The sequence below is a fragment of the Nelumbo nucifera genome, chromosome 1 (genome assembly GCF_055504915.1).
Source record: "Nelumbo nucifera cultivar China Antique chromosome 1, China Antique-T2T, whole genome shotgun sequence".
In the NCBI taxonomy this organism is placed as follows: Eukaryota; Viridiplantae; Streptophyta; class Magnoliopsida; order Proteales; family Nelumbonaceae; genus Nelumbo; species Nelumbo nucifera.
The window spans coordinates 132,384,471-132,403,307 of record NC_142649.1 but is presented as its reverse complement, the minus strand read 5'-3'; positions in this window follow the sequence as shown (position 1 = coordinate 132,403,307).

The following is an 18,837-nucleotide window of genomic DNA, read 5'->3' as shown; positions in this document are numbered from 1 at the left end:
GAAGGTCTTCGAAAGATTTCTAAAAATGGTTAGAAGATTTGCTAGCGGATGGGTAAGATTGGAAAGGCAATAATGCATTGACAGGAAGGTCGACCGCCTCGGAAGGAACAACCGTGGGACCTTCCTCTCGCCTCTCCACGACTATTGAGCCCTATAAGGAAGAAGGAAAGGAACGTCGAAGAAAGGGGGAACAGATAAATAAGGGTGACCTCAACCAAGGGAGGAAAGTGGGGGTGAGGGTATTCGTTTACTCTCTCCGCATCGGCCAATTGGGCAGAATGATAATGACCATCAACAAGGGGTGCCCCATTCTCAACTCAAGAAAAGGGTGTGGCAAGCCTACGCGATAGATCAACAAGCAAAGAAAACTGTAGCAATGCCACTAGACTACCCACACACTCCAAATATCCACGCCAACCTGAAGATACCCCCCTCAAGAGCACCTTGAGTCCATGAAACGAAAGTCCTGGGGTAAGGTGCCTTAGTTGGAGCTAAGCTGGTTATGAAGGCCTAGAACCCCCTGGTGACCAGAGACTCACAGAGTCAGGACAGGCCTCCTACAGTGAATTCAGCCAAGCCTTATATCAAAGGCTGGGCTGAACCCATGTGGCTGATGTGTAGATTGATGTAAGGGTCCCCCGTCATACAAAGAGAGCCAACTGGGCAGCAGTGAAAGAATGGTAGGATCCATCGTATGGACGCCATAAAGATTGCGTAATGGGTGGGCAAATTTCAAAAATTTTTCTACCATCTTCCAACTGTGAATCGTATTCCCTAATTTAAGAATACAGTATTCAAGGATCCTACTTGAACCATAATCGAACCAAATCTAAACCAAAGACAAGGGTGGAATTATACCTGATCCAAAGAAGCAGTATCTCCCAAAGTTGGTGTTCACGCCCAAAGAGGACACCAAGATCTGCTCCTACTAAAAATGACACAGTTGTATGTGGAATGGAACTAGCAGAGTGAGTCCTACACACTGAATCCTTCGCAAGAATCCTCTAGAAACTCTGAGCACCAAATCTTTTCAGTTCTTTCTGCAAAACTGATATCAAGAATTGATTTCTTGATTTCTTTCCTTCAAAGATCGAATCTTGTCAGAAAAATGGCGGCGACTGGAAGAGAACTCCTGAGATGAAGATGGCTGAAATTGCTTCTCTTCTCTCTAGAGTGTGTATGAGATCTGATCTCAATTCGCAAGATGATTTCTTGCACACAAACCCTATGTTCGAATTCTGATCTTGTTCTCTTAGGATTTCTTCTCTTTTCTTCTTGATTAAGAAACCTCCTAAGGAGGAGTTATCCCAATCCAAATCAGTATTTGGATAGGGGATGATCTTAATCCTATCTGCAGATTACGTTAGCTTACTCCTGATCTTATCAGGAGGTTACCAGATTCAAATCTGATTTAAATTTGGTCTCCCAAAGTGGATAAGGTTAAAGGCCCAATCCTTTTGCTAACTTTAATCTCAGATCTGCCCCATAAATGGGTGATCATATCAGCCCAGATCGAAATGGGCTTTTTGGCTCATTAAGTGTTCAGTGCTTAACTAGTTTCCAACCTGTTGCCTAGTTGGGCTTCTTTGTATGGCGTGGGACCCAAGCATTGATCTACACACCAGCCACATGGGTTCGGCCCAGCCTTCATTACAAGGCCTAGCCGAATTCACTGAGAAGCTCAGTGAACCCCTGAGCCCATCACATGGACCCTATGGGCCCAACACTTACATTAAGTGGTCCCTGAGTCAAGCCATCTTATAAAAACCCAGGAACTGTGGGTAGGTGCAAGATTAGCCCATCAGGTATTATCCTAAATGGCCTTACACTTAACCTCTCAGCCCATAATGATCAAGCACTACCCGACAAGAGAGGACCTCTCCCTCGGCTGCAAGGAACAATGCTGCACTCTCCACTCACATGGATCCCGGGAATTAAAACCATTTGCAAACATTTCGAAACCGTACAAATATATAAATATATATATAAATTTTGCAAAACAAGATTCCAACGATTGAAATCAACTGCCGGCAGTTTGGTTTCCATCAGAGAGAGTGCATCCCCGATCATTACCTTTGTCCGACAAAGGGGTTGATCCTATCACTATGATCACCCACTCAGATGAATTCTCAGACTACCCCAACATGCCTAGGTTTTGACCCCCGCTAAGGATCTCACTGATTGGCATATCAAAGACAGCCCAATCTGACATCTAGTGAAGTGTCATAATCGAGTCTAAGGGTCAGGTGTAACTTTCCAGTTTTGCCCATCTGTCTCCAAGGTCTAGGGCAATACTGGAAATCTGGTCCGGTTCAAGAATTCGAGTAATCCCATACTGCATGTGCCTTGGGTCTTACCCTGGTGGCCGAGACAGGCCATCCCAACACTTGGTGGCACACCAGTATCAACCTTGGCAGGATAAATCTCTCCAGACTTATCCAATGGCTATGAACATTTAAAAACTAACACGAGTCTCGATAAGTATCCAGTTTTAGGGTCTTACACAGAATTATACCAAGCAACATGAAAAACATGTACTTTATTTATTTACACTGAATATCAAAAGTACATCAAATCAGATTGAAGCTAAGGGCATACAAAACTTTCTAACAAGCAGGTTAAGGAGTAAGTGAGCAAATAAGCTTAACGGGCCTAAAGCCCAATTCGAACTGGGTTTAATTTGGTTAATTAAAAGGGGCAAGATCTTATTTATAATTTGATTAGGATTAGCTGAAGGATAAGATAAGTCTTATCCATTTAAGAGTTCAGATCCAAATATCATATTTGGATCAAAAAACTCTCTCCTAATTAGATTAGGAGGCTGATCCAAAGAAGATTATAAATAGGGGTGAATTTCTCAGTTTTATACATAGCAATCTACAAAATTCTCCCCTGTTTTTGCCGCCCCTACCTAGTTCGATCTCCACTTGTGGAAGTGATCAAGAAGTGTTCTTGATATTGCTTTTTGGTAGAAGAAGCAATATGAACTCGTACTCACCATCCCTATTCGATTTTTGCTGAAGAATCATGGTTCTTGCTGAAGAGCCATCTTGATGATCCTGCTTCAACACGCACTGTGTCATCTTCAGTGGAAGCGGGTTTTGGTTTTCTCCTTGGACATGAACACCTTTATTGGGAGTTACTGCTACTTCGTATCAGGTATATCCCTGGCTTTCTAATGGTTTCCGATCTGGTCCAGTTTTGTTTCAAGAATGATCATTGAAAATGCAGTTTTCTAAAATAGGGAATGCGATTCTCAGATGGGAGAGAGAAATTTTTGAAATTTCGCCCAACCTTCTTGCAGGGTTCGGCCATCCATATGATGGATCTCTTATCCCTTTAGGTGAATGCTCTGCAATTGGCTCCGTACGAAGGGAGCAAGGTAACCCCTACTGTAGCGGATCTCATTCCCAAATCTGGCACTCGTGGGCTAGGCCTCCCAACCCTAAATGGACTAGGTTGGGTCACCCCACATCATATTGCATGAAGTTGATCCTTCTAGGTGGAGAAGATGATGGGTAACATTGCTTTTTAGAGGACGTTTCGACACTTCGAGCGAATACATAGCAAAGTATCGGGTAAAGAAGACGAGACACATGGATCGGATCATTTGCATATCTTACGGCCCAACCCGCGTATATGTTAATTAATGTTACATACTATTAGTTAATAAAAATTTTACTTAACTTAATTTACTATTAGCACAAATTTAAGTAATGGTAATTATTAACAATAATTAGTACGAATGATTTATTACTGTGAACAATGATAAATTATTAAATTTCATTAATAGTTGTTAATGATTATTGAGTTAAATATAATTAATAGATAATTAATGGTACAATATTAGTAAAATTATATGTTAATTTACTAATAATTAGTAGAAAATTGCTAAAAATAATAGTTAATTAATAGAATATTTATTATGACATCATCTTCTAAATACAATTTTTGAAATTTAAATTTTAGGAAATTAATTATTAGAGTTAATTAAATATTAAGGAAATTAATTTTCTAAAAATTAAATATTCCAACAACATAATCAAAACTAAATATTTCTGAAAATATTTTTGTGAAAATTATGTATTGCAATAAAATGTCACAATTAAACAATTTTCTAAAAATAATTAAATGAATAGCTGAAAAAATATTTCCAAAAATCAAATTAAATATTAATTTGAAAAATTACTAATGATTTTTGTAATTATATAATCTGAAGAATAATTTAATAATTATTGTTATTGTAAACGATTAAGTAATTTAATTATAATGTAAATAATTTAATAATTTAATATAGTTTTCTGAAAATGAATTTAATTTTGGTATATTAATTTTTTGAAAATGTGTTTACTAAATTCTTATAGTAAATTAGTTTTCTATAACTGATAATAATTATTATAATTTAATTATTAGATTAATTATATACCCTAAATATTCCAACACGACTCACATGACCAAATACCCAAATTCAACCCCACCGACACTAAACTGGGCGGAGGGGTGATATGGAGATGTCAAACCCACAAGGTAGCGTTGGCACTCACCTAAAAGACATCCCCAAACCGTCTGTTTCAACAAACTCCCAGTGGTCTTGCTCGAAGGAGTGAAACAGAGGGTCTACAAAATCTCTGTTTCACTTCGTTGAACCTATCTATAAGTCTAAATTGCCCCTAATTCGCACTGTGGCATCGAGAGGCATCACTCAACGATGTTTTGGTGGTCCCACAGCCTATCCATGCCTAGATAGCCAGCGCGACACACGTGACTAAATGTCTAAATTCCATCACACCAACACTTAAACCAAGTGGAGGGGTGATGTGCCCACCAAATCCTCACGGTAGTGCCGACACTCACCTAAAAGAAATCCCCAGCCACTCCGGCCTAATAAACTCCCAAACGTCTTGCCCGGCTGAGCCAAATGGTGGTTTCGGAGTGAAACGGAGGTTCTCTTCGTCGAGCCTACCCGTAACTCCAATTGGGTTGTCATTGGAACCCTAGCCTAGCACTAGGGGACAATACCCTATCAAACCGTGCCGGTCTCGCGGCCCATCCCTAACCCTAAGCCTTAGTATGCCACATGTGACCAAAACCATTAAGTTGCCCCCAAGTGGAACGTGGACGAGAGGGTGGTGCGTTGGCCACCAAATCCACACGAGGGACTCCTCAAAGTCCCAAAATTCACATCCGAGCCAAAACGGGATGGCTAATTGCCGACAGCCTTGACCAACGAAGTGAAATGGAGGTTTACCCAAAATCTCTATTTTGCTCTATCGAACCTACCCAGAACTCCTGTCGAGTTTCCATTTGACCCATGGCACCGGGGGACATAATCTACCACACTGTTCTAATCCTATGGCAGATTCCTAAACCTAACCCAGTGCACCACACATCGCCAAATCCAAGGATTGAAATATGAATGCGTTACCGGTATCACATTTTATCAGCCAATACATATCGATACAGACCAAATAGAACTGATACCCGCAAGACGCGAATGTGCATACTCTTCTAAAACGAAGAATTGGAAGGATTCGAACACACATCAAGAGTTAAGAGAGAGCTTAACGTCCACATCTGTAAGCCATTACACCACTCCAACTTTTGTCTTTATGAGTAAATGAATATAGCTTTTATTTCTTTATTGCTTAAATGCAATTCAAATAAATAATACATATTACAGTTAACTCCAACTAAAACTTAAAATCAGTATTTTATAAAATAATAGAAATAAATAATTTATCAAATCCACATTTATATTAAAATATTCTTTGAATCTCAAAAAAATTATAAAAATATAATATTAATAAGAGAATAATTATTTTAATACTTAAAATTTATAAATGTGCACATGATATATATATATATATATATATATATATAAATTTACATTACATAAAATCATATTTATTATTTAGAAAATAAAGTAATTTTTTACAAAATATTCAAGATTATAATCTTAAATTGAACCAATCAAATCTTCTAATCTGCATTTATACCAAAAAAATGATTTTTAATTAGAAAATTATAGGAATAAAAATATAATAATGGAATAATCATTTTAAAGGTCAAAAATTATGAATTTACATATGATATGTATCTTAGAAATTTTAATAGATTTGATATATTTTAAGTTAAGATTATACATTTTATAAATTATTAATTGATATTTTAATTTACATAAGAATTTAATATTTGGTTGACCTCTTTGTTAATGTAAAAAGTAAAAATAGTAAAATAAAAAATAATTGATATAATAATTAAAATATAATAGGAAAATGTGTTTTGCATTTTAGACTCTTGATTGATACATTATCAATAAAATTGTATGATATCTATGCATCATATTATATTAATTATAATATTTTTTTCATATACACCATTAAAATATACATTTTCTATATTATACATTATTTATGATTATTTGACCTTAAATTTAATATTATTAATATATTATGAAATTTTTATGTATTACCCCAGTGTATCCATATTTTTCCTCCGTATCCATGTGTTTCCAAAGTGTATCCATATTCGTATCCATATCCAAATTATTTGATACGATACTTTAATCCTATTCCTCAAAGTCCCAAAATTCACATCCGGGCCAAAATAGGACAGCTAATTGCCGAGGGCCTTGGCCAACGGAGTGAAATAGAGGTTTACCCGAAACCTCTATTTTGCTATATCGAGCCTACCCATAACTTTGATTGGGCCTCCATTCAACCTATGGCACCAGGGGACATAATCTATCACACCATTCTGATCCCGCGACACATCCCTAAACCTAACCCTTAGTGCACCACACATGGCCAAATCCACTAAGTTGCCCCTGAGAGGCACATAGATTGGAGGAGGGTTGCGTAGGCCACCAAACTGGGATGGGGGACTCTGCAAAGTCTCATGATTCACATCTCGCCCAAACATAAATGCCTAATTGTTGACAGCCTTGGTCGACAGAGTGAAATAGATGTTTAGCCAAAACTTCCATTTCGCTCCGTTGAGCCTACCCATAACTTCGATTGAACTGTCATTCGACAATCAGCTCCAAGGGACAATCCCCTATCACACTGTGCTGGTTCCATGGCCCATCCCTAACCCTAACCCTTAGAGCGCCACACGTGGCCCATCCCTAACCCTAACCCTTCGGAACATGGACCGAAGGAGGGGTGTGTTGGCCACCAAACCGGAATGAGAGACTCTGCAAAGTCCCAAGATTTACATCCGACACAAATGGAACGCCTAATTGCCCATGACCTTAGTTGACGGAGCGAAACATAGCTTTACCCAAAACCTCCATTTCGCTCTGTCAGGCCTATCCATATCTCCGATCGAGCTGTCATTCGACCCCTGGCACCGGGGGACAATAACTTACCACACCGTGCCGGTCCTGTAGCCCATCCCTAACCCTAACCCTTAGTGCACCACACGTGACCAAATCCACTAAGTTGCCCCTGAGTGGCACGTGGAACGAAGGAGGGTGCGTTGGCCACCAAAGTGGGCCAATGCTTTGGAAAATTGTTTAGTTGTGATATTTTATTGCAATACATAATTATCACAAAAACATTTTCAGAAAATATTTAGTTCTGATTATGTTGTTGGAATATTTAATTTTCACAAAATTAGTTTCCTTAATATTTAATTAACTCTAATAATTAATTTCCTAAAAATTAAATTTCAAAAATTGTACTTAAAAGATGATATTATAATAAATATTTTATTAATTAACTATTCTTTTTAGCAATTTTTTCTACTAATTATTAGTAAATTAACATATAATTTTAATAATGATTTACCATTAATTGTCTATTAATTATATTTAACTCAATATTCATTAACAACTATTAATTAAATTTAATAACTTATCATTGTTAACAGTAATAAATCATTCATTACTAATTATTGTCAATAATTATCGTTACTTAAATTTATGCTAATAGTAAATTAAGTTAAATAAAATTTCTATTAATTAATAGTATGTAACATTAATTAACATATACACGTGTCGAGCTATAAGATATGCAAATGATCCGATCCACGTGTCTCATCTTCTTGACCTGATACTATGCTATAGTATTCATTCGAAGTCTCGAAACGTCCTCCAAAAAGCAAAGGTATCCATCGTCTTCTCCGCCTACAAGGACCAACTTCATGCGATCTGATCTTTTTTTATTTTTTCTCTCTTGAAAGTAACGTTCTATATTTGTTTATAAGGAAGAAGAAGATGAAGAGGAAGAATGGGTCGAAGTATTTGAATTAGAAAGCTTTGTAAAAAGTTTCTGTGCCATTTATTTTTTCCAAAATTACCCTCATTAGATGTTATCATTGAAGCATCCTAATTTCCTTTTCAAAATTACCCTCATTAACTATGCCTTTTTGGAGACAACAAAAGTGACAAACAGATGAGACATTTGTCAAACAAAACACAAAGTGTTAGCTTGAGGAGAGAGTGAGAGAGAGAGAAGGTTTTCAATCAAGGGAATACAGAATACCAAGCCAAAAAGAAAAATGGGGAAGAGGTAGTACTCCATCGTCAAAACCCTCACCGCTCATCAGTCACCAAAGCAAGGGATTTAGCCGACTACAATTCCCGCTATTCTTCTCCCTTACTATTAAACATACGTCGCTATTGTAGACAGAGTTGGTTTTCTTTTCTTTCTTACTTATTGATAGCAAGCACACTCAATTCCCATAGAGCTTTTTCTTGCAGCATCAGCCATATCATGGACACTACATTAGAGGTCGGCTATCTACCTTGGTGTGGACCTACAATTATCTTGGACTGTTGATATGTTCTTTTGTTTTCTGGTTTTTGTAAAATAGGGGTTCATGTTTAAATCTTTGCATCTTTGTTGTGAATCTTCTACTCATATCTTTCAGATAAATGACTCTATTAACGATTAATTTAGTCATTCCTATTCTCAGCTACTCCACATTATCAAAACATATGTTGCTTAATGGATGGGATATTGAAGATTAGTTAATCTACATCTCCATTGCTTTGTGAATCAATATTGGTGATTGTTGGATGATGAATTTATTTTTCTTTTATGTTGGGTTATGCATTTCTTAGGTCTGTCACGGTATTTCAAAAATGGGAAATCGTGTTTCACACTCTCTATTTTGGTTGGTGATTGTACTTTAAGAATTTTTTGTTCTTCTTTTTGCTTTATTACTTATTTATTTATTTAATTTTTTGTTGGGACTTTGTCGAGATAGGGTTTTTACTCTTTATTAATAGTAATTCCAATAGCATTGATGAGATGGTAAATTGTTGATGGATGCAATATGGTAAATGGTTTTGCTCTTCATCTACTTGCTCATTTTTTTTTCTAAAGTAGATTACATTGATCATATTTTGTTGGTTTAAGCATATTCTTCATTGGGCTGGATTATGGTGCTACCATTGAGGCCTATGTATTACAACCCAAAAATTAGGGTTCCTTTTTATCTCCCTTTTTTTTTAAGGTTTGATTCACTAAAATATGTTCCCCTCTTCTGTAATGCAGTTGTCTGTTGCTTGTAGGTGTCAGAGAATGCAACCAGACGGTGTGTACATGGGAAAGGAGGATTTTGAAGTGGATTGCCATTTTTTATGTTAAATATAAAGATTTTGTAGTGAAGACATAGAAATAAGTAATACAATAAAGTAGAATGGTTTTTCTTTGTATATTTAGCTTTGAAATATGAATTGAATTTAGCCCAAAATGTTCTTTTCTTTATTAACCTTTTCTTTATTTTTGTGTTAGATTGATTGCCCGCAATGTAATATTTACCTTTATTTTTTGTTGTGACATATTTCAAAATTGTACCTTATTTTGCCTTTCTATTATCATATCCCTATAGGATTGAATTCATTTTTTACTTTGAATACTAGATTTTATTGGCATTTCTCTTTTTTTTTTTCAATTTTATGGAGAAGTTGGTTTAATATGTTGGTTTTGTGTCTTGTTATTTAGTGTTAATCTAATTATTTTTTTCATGAGAAGTTTATTTATATTCAGTCGTGTACATTTACTATTTGCTCATGCTATTAGTATGAGTATTGTTCTTTCTTAAAGCACAACCAGGCAATGCTACTGGTTGATTCTGTTTTCTATCATTTACAAATACCCACCCATATGATATGATGTAAATGCAGCTGACCATAAAATTTTCTATTCACTTTATGAATGGTAAGATTTTTCATGCCTTTTGTACATTTGAAGCCATTCAATTAAAAGTACTGGTGTGTTTTCATTTTATGTAAGGTGTGGATGGCTCTGCCTTATGGTCAGATGGAATTGGAAATACCTGGTAGACAATAGATGATATCAATGACTGGTGGACAATTAAGGTTGGAAATTTGAACTCGAACCTTACATTGTTTCCATGTGGAAATGCAGTATTCTACCAACTTGTGGCTACATGGCAATGACCCAATAAATATAAAGTCCTTATTCGGTAATTTTATCATTTGATGTCATGTTTTTTTCTTAAATGTGACCATAGATTGCCTCAAGGATAATATAGTATGGTGTATCTTTAGCATCATTTGATGTTCTACTAAGATCAAAGGACAATAAGGTTAATAAAAAGACTAATTCTCCAAAGTGCGTTTATATGATGTATAAGAAATCTTCTCATGCATTAGATACGGATGACAATGAGGAATAGTTAATCTATTTACCTATTTCTATTCGCTTCATGCTATATGTGTCATTTCTTGAACATTATTTTTTTTTTATTTTCACATGGAATTTTTTAGAGGATGTTATTGATCACTTCTGTTTGTACATAAACTAGACTTATGCATAACCTATGTACATACATATTATATAAATATATCTTATTTCCTATCCTGTCAAATACTTAGCAACCTTTCATTCTCGCTTTATTAGATGATAAGGAGAAGCATACCTATATTAGATTCCTTGTATTGATCTTCTCATGATGTGATCAAGCCAATAGAACCTATTATGGCCAAATTATGAGATAGTCTATAAAGTATGACCCTTCCCCATTATCTTTGTGTTTGTCAGCCTCTTTTGCGTGTATGGATTTCAAAGGTAATGTTGAAAACTTTGGTTTTCATTCCCCTTCTTGTTCAGACACTACATCCTATTTTCAAAATGCAATTCACAAGGGAATGAAAAGTAACAACAATAACTACCTATATAAGCTAGCAATTATAAAGTCCTTTTTGTTCTATTGCTAATAAAAGGAAGGAGAAAACAGAACTATGTAGGCTAACAAAAATGAAGTATACTCGTCTTTTTAAGTAAATTTTCACTTCTTTTGTAGATGTTTAATTTATATATATAATATAGAAACTATAAATGAAGTTGTAATGTTTTCAATAAATTGAGTCCTCTCTCTCTCTCTCTCTCTCTCTCTCTCTATCTATCTATCTATCTATCTTCTGTTAGAGCTGACAAAGGAGATATACTTATAGAGCCCCATATGTCCACCATTTGGATATGCTTAAGAAGAATGCTAGAATAGTAAGGATCACCAAAATGTTTTCCACAAAGAAGACATTAACAATTGGGGGTCATATGTTGTTAATCCACTGACAATTATCAAGGTAAGGCTCAACAACCACGGTAAACTTGGTACCTTCCCTCAACATGAACTTAAACCGAAGTTTGAGTTTGACACCAAAGATTTTGTTAGTGGTGTTTGATAGAAATCAAGTAACAAATGGTTCCGTGGATGTATTCCTTTTCTAGGTTTGGTATGACTAAATCTTGGGCCTATTTGGTCTTGCATTGTCAATTTTGAAGAAGCATTTGGACATGAAAATTTTAATTCTATCAACTTTCTTTTTAAAGTATGTTAATCTTCGTTAATATGATAAGTAAAGTTATATAGTTCAATTGTGAGTCAAGGAAATATGCAATTTAAAATGTCCAAGCATCAAATTGTGAAACTCAATATGTGGAATTTTGTTTTATTTCATTATATCTTTAGTTTAATTCTCTTATTGATAAATTAACCAAATTTAAACATATTAAAAGCAAAAGATCAATATGCAAGATAGTACTCCCCTACCACGAAGCTATGAGAATTTAAATATATTAAAAGCATAAGAGCAAAATGCAAGATAGTACTCCCCCTATGATGAAGCTATGAGAACAATACACATGACCAGAAGTATAAGAATATAGTATGCATCTTTTTTTCCTAATTTCTTGTTGTTTTTTGTTTTGTTTTCAATGTAAGAAGGTAAGTATGTTGGGTTAATCATTTTATAATGTATTGATTTTAATGTATGTTCTTTCCTAATTAAGAATTTATGAGGAACGTATTAGGTGTGTCACCGTGTCTTTAAATGTTTTGCAACTAAAAGTTATCAAGGAAAGGTGTAGGATTGAAGGGTAGGTTCCTTCAATAAACAGAAAGGCGTGGACCTAAAGAAGAACATTGGAATGGATGCTTATATATTCTCAATATCACAATATCATGGTCATGAATATTCCTTGGTAACACACAATCAACTCTCCACAGTTTTCAATCTTATAATAGTCTTTATTGTTAGATAATGACTTCTTTCATTTAACGATGGCTTCAGTAAATTAACACAAGATGCTTAATTTACATCTCTTTTAACCATTAGCAGTAATTATTTTTATAAATTTTAGGTAATTACAAAAAAAATGAGATTTGTTAAGAGGGCATCTTCATCAATTCTCCAATTCTGCATGAAGTTTGTGTTTTGTTGGGATAACTCACCATTGTATGAAACACTACTAAATGTAGTTTTATTACTGATTTGTTGCATTTAATCTAATGTATGTGTGACCACAATTATATGGGCGTTATGAAGATCAGATCTTAGCATTTTACGAAATAGTCTTTCTTTTTTTTCGGTATTGTATAATTGTTTTAAGACTTTGAATTGAATTTAAGCTATCATTTGTGCCCAATATATGGAACTATAATCGAACATCACCATTAATGTCAAGTCCCTCGATCGCACGGGCCATTCTACTAGTATTTGAATATGCGAATATGACAAACCTTTATAGATCCATCGATTTCTCAACTTCCCTCACTATGTTAGGGAGTTATACTGTAGGAGATTCCAGCGTGGGATTCAAAATGCAGGCGCGAAGAACCATCGGCAACCTTGAAGATGGAATTGGTTTCCGTAGCGGTAGCAATGACTCAACCAGATGGAAGCGGCAGAGGTGGTGATTGGACAGAGATTTTGGAAAGAAGTCTCAAATAAGGAAGCAACCGTGTATTAAATACGAGGGGCATTTTGGTAAAAATTTAAGTGATGTGTAGTGGGGGTGGAGTTGAAAATAAAAACCAATTTATGAATTTGAATTCTGCGGTGGAGAGATCAATAAAAACCCCATTTTTATACATGCTTTTAAGTATTACCATTACAAATTTAATTAATTATAATGATGCCATTGAGTAAACAAAAAAACAATCATAACTTGTTATTTCTTATTTTCTTCAATCATATTTGATACTAAACATGTTTTATTTGCAATAGTGCCACTTTCAATTATTTACAATGATGTCACTAAACTTTTACCTTTTTCATATTTGTTAAAAATCGTCTTTATCTCTCATTTTATTTACAATCAAGTCGTGTTGGGACATGTCGTGTTGGTCGTGCTTCGTTTCCTTGTGATACTCTAAGGGGTTGATCCAATACAGCCCTCGACCCGAGCCCACGCAAGCCTGTGTCATTCTGCAAGTCGAGTTGGTCCATGGGCCAAGTCTTAGGCCAGGCCAGGCCACGAACTAGACTAATCCATGGTTTTTAAAAATTTTGAAAAAAAAAAAAAAAAAGTTAACATAAATTAAAAAAATTTTAAAAAATCTTAAAATTTTATTTTATATGAATTTTGATGCATACAATTGTTTATATATGCAATAATAAAATGAAATAATATAGTAAAATTGAAAATGAAATTATATTATCATATAATTATTTTATATAATATACAGCCTGAGCTTATGCGAGCTCATGTCATACCGCAGGCCAAGCCGGGCCATGAATCGGGCTAAGCCATGTTTTTTAAAAAATTAAAAAAAAAATAATGAAAAGTTTAACATAAATTAAAACAATTAGACAAAAAAGTAAAAAAGATCTTAAAATTTTATTTTATATGAATTTTGATGTATACAATTGAAAATCAAATTATATATATTAATATATTATATAATTATTGTCGGGCCATGAACCAGGCTAAGCCATGTTTTATAAATTAAAAAATAGATAAAAATATTAAAATTTTATTTTATATGAATTTTGATGTGTACAATTGTTTATATATGCAATAACAAAATGAAATAATATAATAAAATTGAAAATAAAATTATATATTAATATATTATATAATTTACGGCATGTGCCCACGCGGGCCCGTGTTGGGCCACGGGCTAGGTTGGTCCATGGGCCAAGTCTTAGGCTAGGCCGGGCCACGAATCAGGCTAACCCATGTTTTATAAAAATTTTAACCTAAATTAAAAAAATAGACAAAAAATTAAAAAAGATCTTAAAATTTTGTTTAAACTGAGCCCGCATGGGCCCATGTCATGCCACGGGCGAACTGGTTCGCGAGCCAAGTCTTAGGCCAAGTCGGGCCACGAACCGGGCTAAGCCTGTTCATGGTATCGGTAGCCTAGTAGTTCAGCCCAACCCAATAACAACACTAAATTAATTAATTAAATAATTTGAGATAGCCTTTACCAATCTTGTGTTGATAATACATAATGTTTTATTAATTTATTTATTTGCTTATTTTACTAAATTATTTAATTAGTTAATAATTTAATAGTCTAACAAATTATTATTGCTAGCAAAGTAAGACATAGAATTGTGTATATATTTATAAATATTTACTCTCTCACTTGATTGTCTATTTATCTCGTTTATTTTATAAATTTATTTATTTATTAAATTAAATTAATTATTATTTAACTATTTATAATTACTCCACTATATAAAACAAAAATACAATGACAAAAGTCATCTCTCCCTCTTTCACTCTATTGCCTGATGGCCATGATTATTTATTTATTTATTGTTTTATTTATTAAAGTAAATATATTATCCATAAAATTTTATTTATTTTAAATAGATCTTTTTTTCCAATAAACTTTTAACTAAAAGAAAATTATCTTTCACAATTTTTTTTCCTATATAATAATCTATCTTTGACAAGCCACTTACCATCAATACGATACACTTGATATGTCCCAATATGTGATGAAATTTTGAAAGATCTTGTGGAACCCATCTTCATATCACTATTTTAACCCAATATCTTAACTGTGCATTGGGAACATCTCTATAGAGCACACCTCATAGAACCCACCCCACATCATCTCTTAACCAAATTCAGATTTCATCCTCATAGCCCTTAAAGATATGTATTTGGAATATCAATTAAAACATTTAAGTATTGAGATCTTATTAATGCATGATGGCAAAAGACTGAAACGACGGTTTTGTGAGGATGAAATCCAAATTCATCTTAACCATGCATTAGGGACATGTACTGTGAGTTTACATTTGCACCCCATAGGCGCTTCACAATACATCTGAACCATGATGTTCCCAATGCACGCTGAGATATGTACGTGGGGCATGCCATGTGGGGTGCTGATGTGATCTCGTTCCAATACATACTAGGATGTGCATGTGGGGCGCATTGTATGGGAATTCACAGTTGCACCCCACAGAGCGCACCCACAACCACGGATAGTGGGGCACAGATGTGATTTTGCTAAGTTTACATCAACACCCCACAAGGGGGCGCCCCATGATATCTCACAGCACATAACAGCCTCATTGTATATATTGGGAATATCTCCCAATGACAAGTATGGAAGATGATGAGACGTCCACGGGAGATGTTCCCAATACAAGGTCAGGATGTGTTGTGGGGCACAGATGTGGACTCGGTTTTTTTCTATTGGGAATTGATAATCGATCTAAAAGCCTTCTAACAAGCTAACCCCATTTAATAGAGGAGTTGACATGTACACCCCACAATGTCCCACAACACATCTCTGCCGTGTATTGGGAACATCTCCCAATGATAGTACTGAACCGATGATATCATCATCGGGAGATGTGTTGTGGGATGTTGTGGGGAGCCCTTTTGTGGGGCACAAATCTGAACTCATATCACATCAGCACCCCACTAACGTGTTGATGTTCCCAGTAGGGGTGGCCACAAGCTGAGCTCTTCACGAGCTACTTGAGCTCGGCTTGGCTCGGTTTCAATTGAGCTTTGAGCCGAGCTCGAACCCAATTTATAAGCTCGATTAATAAGCGAGTCAAGCTTGAGCCTAATAGAGCTCGGCTCACGAGTCTCGCGAGTCGAGCTCGAATATATATATATATAATAAAAATATTATAATTCTTAATTTTTTAAATATCAAATAAAAATATTTTATATATATAATTTTTTATTTTTATAAAACATTTTTTCTCAAATCGAGCTCGAGCCGAGCCGAGCCGAGCTCGAACCTCATACTATTCGGCTCGGCTTGACTCGAATCCACCCCTGGTTCCCGGTATTAATTTCAGATGTGTAGTGAGGCGCAGTTGTAAATTCCATTTAATATCAATATTATTGCTTCCCACATGCACATCTCAGCGTGCACTAGAAAACATCTTCCGTACATGTTAATGGGAGATGTTCCGAATACACGGTTCAGATGTGGTGAGCTATCCATCTTGTTTAGAGTTTGGAACAAGTCCCAACAGCCATGTTGTACATTAAGAACATCTCCCTAGAGGGAAAACGAGATGTTCCCAATGCAGGTCTCCAAAGGCTATTGCTATTGGGACCCTCGTTGGGACTAGATCCGATGTCTCTTGTCCAACAGAGATGAAGGGATGGGATATCCATCGTATGGACGCCCGAAACTTGCAGAATAGAATGGGCGAATTTCAAAAAAAATTCTCTCCGTCCTACTGGGAATCATATTCCCTACTTTAGAAAAATCATATTTTTCAATGATCAATCTTGAACCATGAACCAAACCAGATCTGAACAAAAGCAACAGGAGAGGGATATACCTAATACGGAGAAATAGTATCTCCCAATGGAGGTGTTCACGCCCAAGGAAGGAAGCAAAGACTACTCCCACTGAAGATGGCGCAGTGTAGGATGGAGCAGAATCAACAGCGTTCTTCAAAAGAACCAGATCCTTCGCAAGAATCAACTGGACGGCAAGTGAGCACTTCTTCCGATCAGCCCTTTTCACAAAGGACTGATATCAAGATCCAATCTTGATCACTCCTACTGACAAGAGGAGATCGAACTGGCAGATATGGCGGTGGCAGGAAGGAGGCGGCAAGAGAGATTTAGTGCAGTGATGCTGAATTCTCTCTTCTGTAATTTCAGCTCTGAAGAGGATGTAAATATGAATATCTTCTAAAAGCTGCCACCCCCTCCTCCTTTTATAAGCTTAAAGGGATCAGCTCCTAATCCCCTTAGGAGTTGTTGATCCAAATCATATTTGGATCAGAATTCCCTTTAAGTGATAAGGGTAAATCCTTATCTTATCTGTAGATTAGATCAGTCCTCTCTTAATCCCATTAGGAGGTTTCCAGATCTGAATTTGTATTCAGATTTGGACTCTCTGAGTGGATAGGGTAAGACCCTATCCTATCTGCCAATCTAATCTCAGATTCGCCCCTTCCTTAACTGATCAAATCAGCCCAGTTCGAAATGGGCTTTAGGCCCAATATGGTTATGTGCTCACTTAGCCTTCCAAACTGCTACCCAGTTGGGCTTCCTTGTATGGCGTGGGACCCAAACATTGATCTACACATCAGCCACAAGGGTTCAGCCCAGCTTTTGTTACAAGGCCTGGCCGAATACACTGTTATGGACAATGCACCCCCTGAAACCCATCACATGGGCTCTATGGGCCCAACACTTACCCTAAGTGGCCCCTGGGCCAAGCCACCTTGTAACACCCAAGGACTGTGGGCAGATGCAAGATTAGCCCATCAGGTATTACCCTCAATGGCCTTACACTTAACCTCTCAACCCATAATGATCAAACACTGCCCAACAAGAGATGACCTCTCCCTCGACTGCAAGGAACAGTGTTGCACTCTCTACTCACATGAATCCCGGGAATTAAAACATTTTGCAAATGTTTAGAAACCGTAATACATATACTTTTATATCTCATATAAAATATATTTTGCAAAACAAATCTCAACGATTGAAATCGGCTGCCGGCAGTCTTGGTTTCCATCAGAGAGAGTGCATCCCCGATCATTACCTTTGCCCGACAAAGGGACTGATCCTGTCACTATGATCACCCACTCAGATGAATTCTCAGACTATCCCAATATACCCAAGTTTTGACCCCCACTAAGGATCTCACTGATTGGCATATCAAAGACAGCCCAATCTGACACCTAGTATAGTATCATAATCGAGTCTAGGGGTCAGGTGTAACTTTCCAGTTTTGCCCATCAATCTCCAAGGTCCAAGGCAATACTGGAAATCTGGTCCGGTTCAAAGATTCAATTAATCCTACACTACATGTGCCTTTGGTCTCACCCTGGCGGCTGAGACAGGCCACCCCAACATTTGGCAACACACTAGTGTCAGCCTTGGCAGGATAAATCTCCCCAGACTTATCCAACGACTGTGAACATTATAAACTAACACGAGTCTCATAAGTGTCCAGTTTAAGGGTATTACACAGAAACACACTACATGAACATGAATCAAATATGTACTTTATTCATTTACAATAAATTCATAATGTACATCATTCTGGTTGGAGCTAAGGGCATACAACTGTCTAACAAGCGAATCTTTGACTCTTGAGTATTGGAACGCAGACCGTAGGGTTGTT